This window comes from Corvus kubaryi, unplaced genomic scaffold, assembly GCF_017639235.1.
Source record: "Corvus kubaryi isolate FWS band 111438036 unplaced genomic scaffold, C.kubaryi_AGA036_p1.0 132, whole genome shotgun sequence".
NCBI lineage: Eukaryota > Metazoa > Chordata > Aves > Passeriformes > Corvidae > Corvus > Corvus kubaryi.
Genome location: NW_024580666.1, coordinates 4,646,966 through 4,655,815, shown reverse-complemented (window position 1 = coordinate 4,655,815; position 8,850 = coordinate 4,646,966). Strand labels below are relative to the sequence as shown.

The window sequence follows — 8,850 nt, the reverse complement described above, 5'->3', positions numbered from 1 at the left end:
TCAAGGGGGCCTCTGCCTTCCTTAGCAGACACCTGTCTTTCAAAACCAAGACAGATGAGAAAAATAGGCTTTGGCTTCCACTGTATTAAAGGCACTGGGAATCCAGCTGTCCTTGAATTCTTCTGGATTTGTTAGCCAATTATTGAGGAAGATCTGTCTGTGCTCTGAGACTGACAGACATAATTTGGTAATACATTAAGCCGTAATCTTTGAAGCAGCTAGCTGCAAACTGAGATCATCCTTAAACTAGCACAGAGTGCACTTCTGCTCTTTGTCCTTGAACAGCAACTATAAGGTGAATGCACAAATGAGATTCCATTTAATCTGCACTTACACAGATCAGACAGACACCTGCAACAAGTCTTTCCCCACCGTTTTTTTTTGTTTGTTTGTTTTTGTCTTGCTAAAAGGACACTAGGTTTTAAGAACTGAAGCAAAATGTTGTCCATGGAAAAGAGCAACACAAGCTGCAAAGAAAAAAATGTTAGAAAAACCTGCTCCATTTCACAACGGCTTCTAGAGATGAAGGTACTATGAGAGAGACAGTGAGGGGCTGATGGAGAGGAAGGAAGGCCCCAGATTTGGGTGCAATCTTCTGCCAGCTTTTGCCCTAGTCTCACTTCCCATTTCATTATGCGAGAGTTCTTTCCTGCAATCTCCTTCCGTAAATTTTCAAATGAAATACCATTCCTTCCTTCTTTCCCAATCTTGCATCTTCTACCATCCAATTTGACACAGTTATTTCCATTTACCATTTCATCACTTGCACTAACAGGACCAGAATAAAACCTCCTGCTTAATTAGGCTGTGCTTTTGGCAAGGATAAGGGACTTCTTAACAAGAGGCCTGAAATCCTATCATATCTATTATCAGAAAATGGTTTGGGAAACACCTGCTACTGATTGACAAAGAATGGAGAAATACTGCTCACATGAGACTTGATCTGAGTTAAGTAAGTGCTGGCTTAACCAAATATGTTAACTCTACACACAAGCCCATCAACTTTTGGGACTATTGGTGCACTTAAAAATTTTGGTGGACCAGGGTACAGCTCCTTACCGCCCTGAACCCTTGCTATTAACTTCCCTCTTTTTGTTTTTTTTTTTTTTTGTTTTTTTTTTTTTTTTGACTCTTAAATGGAAATAAAAAGATAAACTAAACTTAACTAAATCATAACATCCTGTCATAATGTCATTCTGATCTCAGAGAAGTTATGGAAAATGCTTCTGAGGGACATGTGTTGGTCACAACTAAGAGGCAGAGATAAGGAGTCTCACAGGTTTACAGGGTAAGACATAAGAGTCTAAACAACACTAAAGTAGAAAAAACCAAAAAGGATATCCTGTCTGCTGTAGTATGAGCAGGGGTGATGGTGGGTATGGAATAAATGACTGCTCCAGAGAGTGGCTTCTTTCTGAGTGCTGTATGCATACAAACAGGCAAAATGACAGAACAATACCTCATCACTAATGTCAGCTTTTTTTTGCCTTGTCTCCAGGTAGCCCTAAGCAGGCTACTTCTCTCACACACTGCTGCTGCCAGACACGATCCGCAGTTGAAGAGCCAGAGAGCCACTGATTTACATATGGCAGTGGGTAACACACTTTCAAATTGCTTCCTCTCCACCAAAATAAGCACACCAGTAAGCAGCTGCTCTCATCACACCTCTCCTCCCCTGGTGGGGGAAGCAATAGTGACATTTGTGGTGAAAAGGCAAAATGTACGTAAATGAGGTAGCAGGTAACCTGTGCCCTGGAGGCCCTGGATTAACCACTGGTGGGTGAGTTGTGGTTCAACAAGGACCACAAATGGTGCATCAGTGTAGAGAGCTCCTATCTACACCACTCCACACACTCAAAACAGAAACAATCCCACTTGATAGATATAGCTGTGGAAAATGGAAGCCATTTTACAGCTTGATTGTAATCTCCTATGTGTAAGTGCAGAAGAGTAAAGAATACAAAAGGAGAATACTCAGAGATGTCTACTTCTGTAGCCTTGATTGTCTGGAGGTGATAATTTTGGAATGGTAAATGTTACCTAAAGGGAAGACATAGCGTTTTCAAATACAGGCTCTTTCCTCAGAAGCACCTGTTCCAGGTTTGAAACAGAAAACTCCTTTTCAAGTAAAGATTTTTCTGGCTTATTTTTATAACAGGATTTAGCTTAATGTCAATATTTGAGGACATATGATAGATTTAGCCCCTACCTCTTATCTCCCTGTGAACAGGGCTGTCTGGTGTTGAAAAGGAGAACCCCCTCAACCAAAAAAATAACTTCTTGTTACAACCAGCAAAGATAAGATCACAGAAACACAAATGAAAATACACTTGTTAGAGCAATTGCTGAAAGTGGTGTCCCTCACAAACTGAGAGACTAAGATGCCAAATAAGGAACTCAGCAAAGAAGGGACATGATCTGCAGACTGTGTGTTTGCAACAGATGTTATGCTAATGTGGCTAGGTAATTATTATTGAAATGTTATACTCAAACAGGAGCCCTCTTCAGAAAACTGCTGCAACTGGAAAATGGTTGCGCTGAAGGGTGGCAAATTGCTCTATTACTCTTTGGTGCTTCCATGTATCCTGAGTCCTGGAAAGTGTTCCAAGATTGACTCAGAATTCCTGACATGATGGTAACATCATCAAAATGGGCAGGCGTGAAATCTGACCTTCCTCTTTACATACGCATAATATAGTCATTCTATCCATGTAATTCAGTGTTTGTGACTCCTTCCATGGATCACTTTCCTCAAAAACCCAGTCTGCATTTTATGCAGGGATAGATTTGTTTAGTTCCATGCTCAAAGGGATTTAAATATATTATCTGCAAATAAGCAAACTCACTGGCTATAATCTTTTAGGCAGCTTGTTCCAGGAGGTACAGATGAATAAACAGATTTTATCTCTTTGTAGGACTGAAGAAGAGATTGTCAAGCATCTTTCAAGCGAAACATAGGCTACCACAATAAATTTTGTCTATATATTACTTTGCATGCTAGGATGTCTTTTTGTCAGTTGCCCTGAATGCTCTGCTGACCAGCCTGATTTCTCATTATGTGACACCTACAGGAAACCTATGTGAAAACCTAAAATGCCTCTAACACCAAGTGGGACAAAGCCAGCTTTTAACAAAACTTTTGTCAACAGATTGGTGGATGAAAAAGTAGTTGGTAGACTAACAGAAGTACAATAAAATAAAGAGGCAACATGGGTAGTGATAACACACAATTCACATTTGTGAAACCCAAATTGTATTTCCAATTATGCTACTTCTCCTTTTCTTTTCCCTATTTTAGCTGCAAGTTGTTTGAAGTGAGACTATTACCCTGGTTTAGTACATATTATGTCACAGTATCATCTGGGGCCTCTGGGCAATAGTGTGACTCAGGTAAAGAGTAACACATCACCAAACCACCTTCAGCAAGCAGTCATGTGAATCATAAAAGCCATGGGCAAATGAAATTGCTGTCCTGAAGTGCATACACGACCTGCTGGACATGTTCTGATTTTGCAATTCTACACTTTCATTACTATATATATATATATATATATATACACATACATACATATATACACATATACATATATATACACACACACACACACATATATATATAAATATATATATAAAACAGAATAACTGAATTATGTTGGGAAAGACCTCTGAGATCATCGAGTACAACCTACAACCAAATATCATCGTGTCAACTAGACCACGAATGGCAGCGACTGCCACTGTCCAGTCTTTTCCTTAAACACCTCCAGGGATGGTGACTCCACCACCTTCCTGGGCAGCCCATTCCAATGCCTAATCACCCTTTCTGTGAAAAAATCCCTCAAATGTCCATCTGAAACCTCCTCTGGCGCATCTTGAGACTATAGTATATAGATATAGAAAGACTACGGCGTAATACAGATATAACATATATATGTATGTATACAGATATTTACATGTACATGAAAAAAAGCATTTTCCCTCCTCCTGTGGGTAGGCTGGTAACTTTCAGAAGAAGGACGCAGTGACAGACGTACGAAGCGGCAAACACCGCGAAGGCAGCGCGTCTTTTCCGCCCCGCTGTCACGAGGTGCTAATCCTGAGCCCCGGTTCAGACCGCGGCTATAAACAGCTGCTCCCGACAGGGCTCCGCAGCGGATCCCCGCACCCCATTCCCGGCGGGAGGCTCTGGGATGCGGTACGTGCTCCCGGGGCCGCGCACGCGCGCGCGCCACGCCCCTCCCCCCCTCCCTGTCCTACCCGGCGCCGCTCCAAGGTCACGTGGCGCCCGGGGCCAGGCGCGCCCCCGCCGCCAGCGGGAGCGCGCGCGGGCGTGCACGCGCTGCGCCAACGGCCGCCGCTTGGCGCAGTTCGCACCCGCCCGGGCGCGGCTCCCTCGGCTCCCCGCTCCCTTCCCTCCCTCCCTCCCTCCATCCATCCGTACAGCCACCGTCCGTCCCTCCTCGGCTGGCGCCGGCTCCCGCCGGGCCTCGCTCGAGGTAAGCGGGAAGGGGCCGCTGTCGCCGGGTCGGCTCGGCGCGAGGTGTCCCTGCCTGCGTGCGGGGTACAGGCGGCGGCGGCGCCGAGAGATCCCGGGCGGCCGCCGGGCAGGGAGGGAAGGGGGGAGAGCGGGAGGAAGGGAGGGCGGCGCAGGCCCTGCCCCGGCTGCCAGCCCGGGCTCCCTCTCCGCAGAGAACCGTGAGAACCTCCCCAGAACCGTCGCTGGGAAGCGGGGCCGCCCGGCCGGCACTGCCAGCGCTCCAGACGCTGCCCCAGGCCGGCGGGACGAAGGGGAAGCACCCCCTCCCGTGCCGCGGCTGCCCGCTGTGCGGCTGGGCAGCCCGGGCGTGGGGGAGGCGCCCGGCGCTGCCGCCCCTCCGCGACACGGGGGTGGCGGGACCGCCCGGGAGCGCCGGTATTCCCGGCGCGGCTTGGCGGTGCCGCTCTGGCACACCGGGATACGTGCCCTGCCTCGCCTCGCCTCGCCGCCCGGCGCCTTCCCCTCACACTCGGGCAGGGGACTCTCGCTCCGGCGGGGCGCTCCGCCTCTGCCTCCCGTGTTTGTCCCTCTGGTGTGGGGAGTCTGAAGTGGAACTACACTGCCCGCATTTTTTTGTGTGCTTCTCTTTGGGTTCTTGCCAAGTGTGCGTCTGGTTTAATATGTGTGAACTGCGTTTTTCTTCTCCTGAAGTGGACACTGAGTACATCAATGATTTTTGATGGAGCAGGGCAGTATGTTGTGTAAAGCTGTGCATTTTCATCCAGCAAAATGATGTCATAAATATACCTGTGTTGTGGCTGCACTTTGTACGTGCACATCATCTGGTTACTTCTTTTTTTTCTCCCCCAACCGAAATTCCATTGTTGTTACAAGAAATAATTTGTTAGCCATATACCATAATGGTATGTGGTATTATTCAGGATACTGTCAGAGAAGATGACAGAAAACCTTACAAAATTTAGTGCTTAGAATCATAGAATATCCCAGGTTGTAAGGAACCCACAAGAATCACTGAAGTACAACTCCTTGGGGTCTATTTCGGTTTTCTTTAGTTAGTTGGGGTTTTTTTGTACTTTACAAGCATTTCTTGGGATAATTTTGCATACCGAGCACTAAACGTTTGGAAAATAGAAAAAAATTTACAGTGTTACGTACATTTTAAAAATGTACGAGTATTCATTAGCTGTAATGAAAAGTTGTAAGTCACAAAATGTCTTCTTTTTTTGTTTTAAAAGTGTAGGAATGTCAATCAGTTTGTGGATACATAAACAATTTTTTTTTTTATCCATACTAGGCAGCTAGCTCCAGCCAGGGCCAACAGTTGTGCCTTCTCTCCTAGCCCCTGCTATAGTTTCTTTGCATCCCAGAACATACAGGAATGTAAAGAGTTTTGCCGTCTCTTACAAAAATCAAGGAAGATCTCTTTACTGGAGTGGTGTAAAGTGAGGTGCTCTGTAAAAACATGTCTCTATTATATAATAGACTATTAAACTGATAAGCTAAAGTTGAAAGGTTCCTAAATGATCTCAGGATGCCAGGAACTTTGACTGAAATGCTGTATTATCTGGTATTACTCTTAGTTGCAGTAGGAATAACTAGGATAGTGCTGAATGGCTCTCGTCAGCAATTACAGTATTGATTTTTAAGCTTGTATCATAACTTTCTAGTTAAGCATGTCAAAACATTTGAATTTTTTAGTGGCCTGTAACAGAGATAGTGTTTGAACTTACTCTTGGTACTTAATACTTCATCTTATTCTTGGTATTTAATATTTTGGGTTGTTGCAAAAGTAAGTATAATTCTTTGTTATTGTTTACTTGGAAGACATCCACTTAAAATGTTTCAGGTTTGCAGTGCAGTGAATTTTATATCTTTTTTGTCCTACCTCCAGTGTTTCCTTCCACTCTCATGAAGTCTTGATCAGTTAAGGGGAAATCCAAACTGCACTTAGGGCACTTGACACCTCCTTTATGTACCTTGAGGCTCCTGAGCAGCCCGTTTTTGCATTGCATGCTTTATGACTTGGTCTCTGCCTCAGAGCATTTGCAACCTACATCAGATAGAGGTGAAAGGATTTTGTTTAAAGCCACTTTGGGAACCTTTGTCAAAGCCAGAGGTTAAATTAGTTACATTTGTTGCTTGTCTTTCTGGAAGATGGTCACAGGGTTAATAGTCTAGTTTACAATTTTCTTTTTTTCCAGTCTTGCATCTTAAGTGCAAGATCACAGCACACAGGAAAACAGTTTCTCATGGTCTGTATGAACACTGAATCTCTGTGCTTAAGTTAGACTTTCTAACAAATTGGAATTTTTTTTTGTAAAATAGCTTTGGATTATGTATGAAATAACTTTTAATCATTGGTTATATCATGATTTAGCAATACGTTCTATGTAACTGTCTGAAAAGGGATGAAAGGACACTTTCTGGTGCGAGATTCAGTGCTGTATGTTACAGATCTCCACAGTGAAAAAGCTTTCAGGCTTATACACAACAGTATGTGATACGTTTGTGATCAAATAGAAGTCTAAAGCGTATATACTAGATGTCTTCATCCCATACTGGGCACATTCTGAGAACACAGCATTGTGGCATACTATATCCCAGTGATTTTTTTATCTGAAGTATATTCTTTATGATCTTGTTGAAGTTACAATTTAAGGTTTTACACAAAGATGCCATCTCTGGACATCTCTCGCTGTTACATAGGCAAGCAGAGCGGGGTTTTTTAATTGTAAATAGAATAACCCACTTTAAGCATAGTAAAAAATGTTGCTGCTTTTGCAAAGAATGTGGCACTTAAAAATGAATTTAATCTACCTAGCTGCTCTCTCATCTTGGTTGTTACATTAGTGCTTGCATTTCAGTTTGGGCAGGCAGACTGATTTAGTATGAAACTGTCATGCTAAGTCAGATTGTCTTTCTGCTTGAGGACAAAACTTAAGCACACTTCTTGGAGGTTTTTTTTATTGTACTTTACAAGCATTTACAAGGGAATTATTCCCATTTACAAGGGAATTATCAAATAAAGAGTGCTAGCGTCCCCTTCCTAGCTGAATATTTTATTTTTACCAGTTTCTTTCACCTTTGCACTAACATAATTTGACATCAGTTGTCAGAAGTTGTTCTGAGTCACTCATTTTCCCAAGACTGAGGGACACTTCCTCATTGCTTCTGTATGCACTGAGTGAACAGATGAGATTTTTAGCTGATGAATTGGCCCATTTCTTTATCCAAAGTGCTTCAGTTCAATACCAGAAATGTAAATATGCAAAGTAATAATAGAAAAGTCTGCAGTGTACTCGGTGGTATATTTCTGTTGGTGTATGTGGCTGAAGCCAGCTAAGCTGGTCTCAGGCTGTGTCTCTAGGTTTACTTGTCTTTTTTTAGATTGCATAACTGTCTCCTCAGGAAATACACTTCTGAATTGATGGTTATGAAAAGCCTTTTAAAGGAAATGTGTAAAGGATTCGTTTCAAAATTCTTTCAGATAAGTGCTTTGGATAATGAATTGTAGCTGTGATTCCATTAGAAATGGAAGTAATTGACTCTCACTGGGCTAACTAGAATTCAGTTTGTGATGTGAACTGAAATACAGTGATTTAAAGAAGAAAAGTACTTGGTGGTGACTTAAAGCCATTCATTCCCCGAAGGAAAAAGTGTGCATGTTAACACAAACAGGAAATCTGTGAGGCCACTTCAGAGGTGTGTTGTGTCCTGTATAGACAGTGCAGACACACTGCTGTGTGCTAGGGGCGAACAGATCCCTTGGCCAGATGTGACCTCTGTGGTCATTACAACTCAATAATGCAGGTGGATTGGGTTTGCTGAAAGAGTAAGCATATGCCACTTTGCTCAGCTGTATCTAATTTTTCTCTTCCCAACATCTCATGTAAATACCTCTGTGTGGGAATTCTGTAAGACTAGCATTTTTATCCAATTTGTTAATAATATAGCCAAGTTTTATATGCCGATTAAATTTAGGGATATTGCTTTATTTTGGTATATGTTCATGAGTTCAACAATATGGAGATAGATCTTGTTTATATATTGAATATTTAGAGCTTTTTAGATATTCCATATATGTGTTTCTCAGAATAAGTATTATTTCTGTTCTTGGTGACCTGAAGGTTTGTATTAGTCTCAAATCTTATATTCATGTATCCATTCTAAATGTAACCAAATTATTTGCCACTAATAGAGTAGATATAGATAGATTTCATGCGTGCACATGTGGCTGTGTTCTTTTGCTTTGACTTCCTAAACCCTGGTAGGCTGCAAGAAAATTTAAATACACTTGGGGCAGATCAGCACCTGGAAAGAAATGTTGTTAGAAGGAGAAAACAAAGATAAGG

At 42.8% G+C, this 8,850-nt stretch overlaps 1 protein-coding gene and 1 long non-coding RNA gene across 3 annotated transcripts in view; one reads left to right on the top strand and one right to left on the bottom strand.

Moving 5' to 3' along the window:
• The window catches only part of LOC121665777, a 10,657-nt gene extending 6,449 nt beyond the window's left edge, over window positions 1–4,208 (bottom strand). The window contains exon 1 of the long non-coding RNA XR_006016485.1: window positions 3,954–4,208. This is a non-coding gene — a long non-coding RNA (uncharacterized LOC121665777). The remainder of the gene's footprint in view (window positions 1–3,953) is intronic.
• Window positions 4,177–8,850, top strand: part of LPIN2 (lipin 2) — a 44,957-nt gene continuing 40,283 nt past the window's right edge. Inside the window, exon 1 of one of the 2 annotated variants that reach the window (XM_042030512.1) lies at window positions 4,177–4,195. The gene's annotated coding sequence lies outside the window, so the exon portion shown is untranslated. Of the gene's footprint in view, window positions 4,196–4,405; window positions 4,497–8,850 lie in introns of those variants that run through there. The other variant, XM_042030501.1, reaches the window with a different exon arrangement.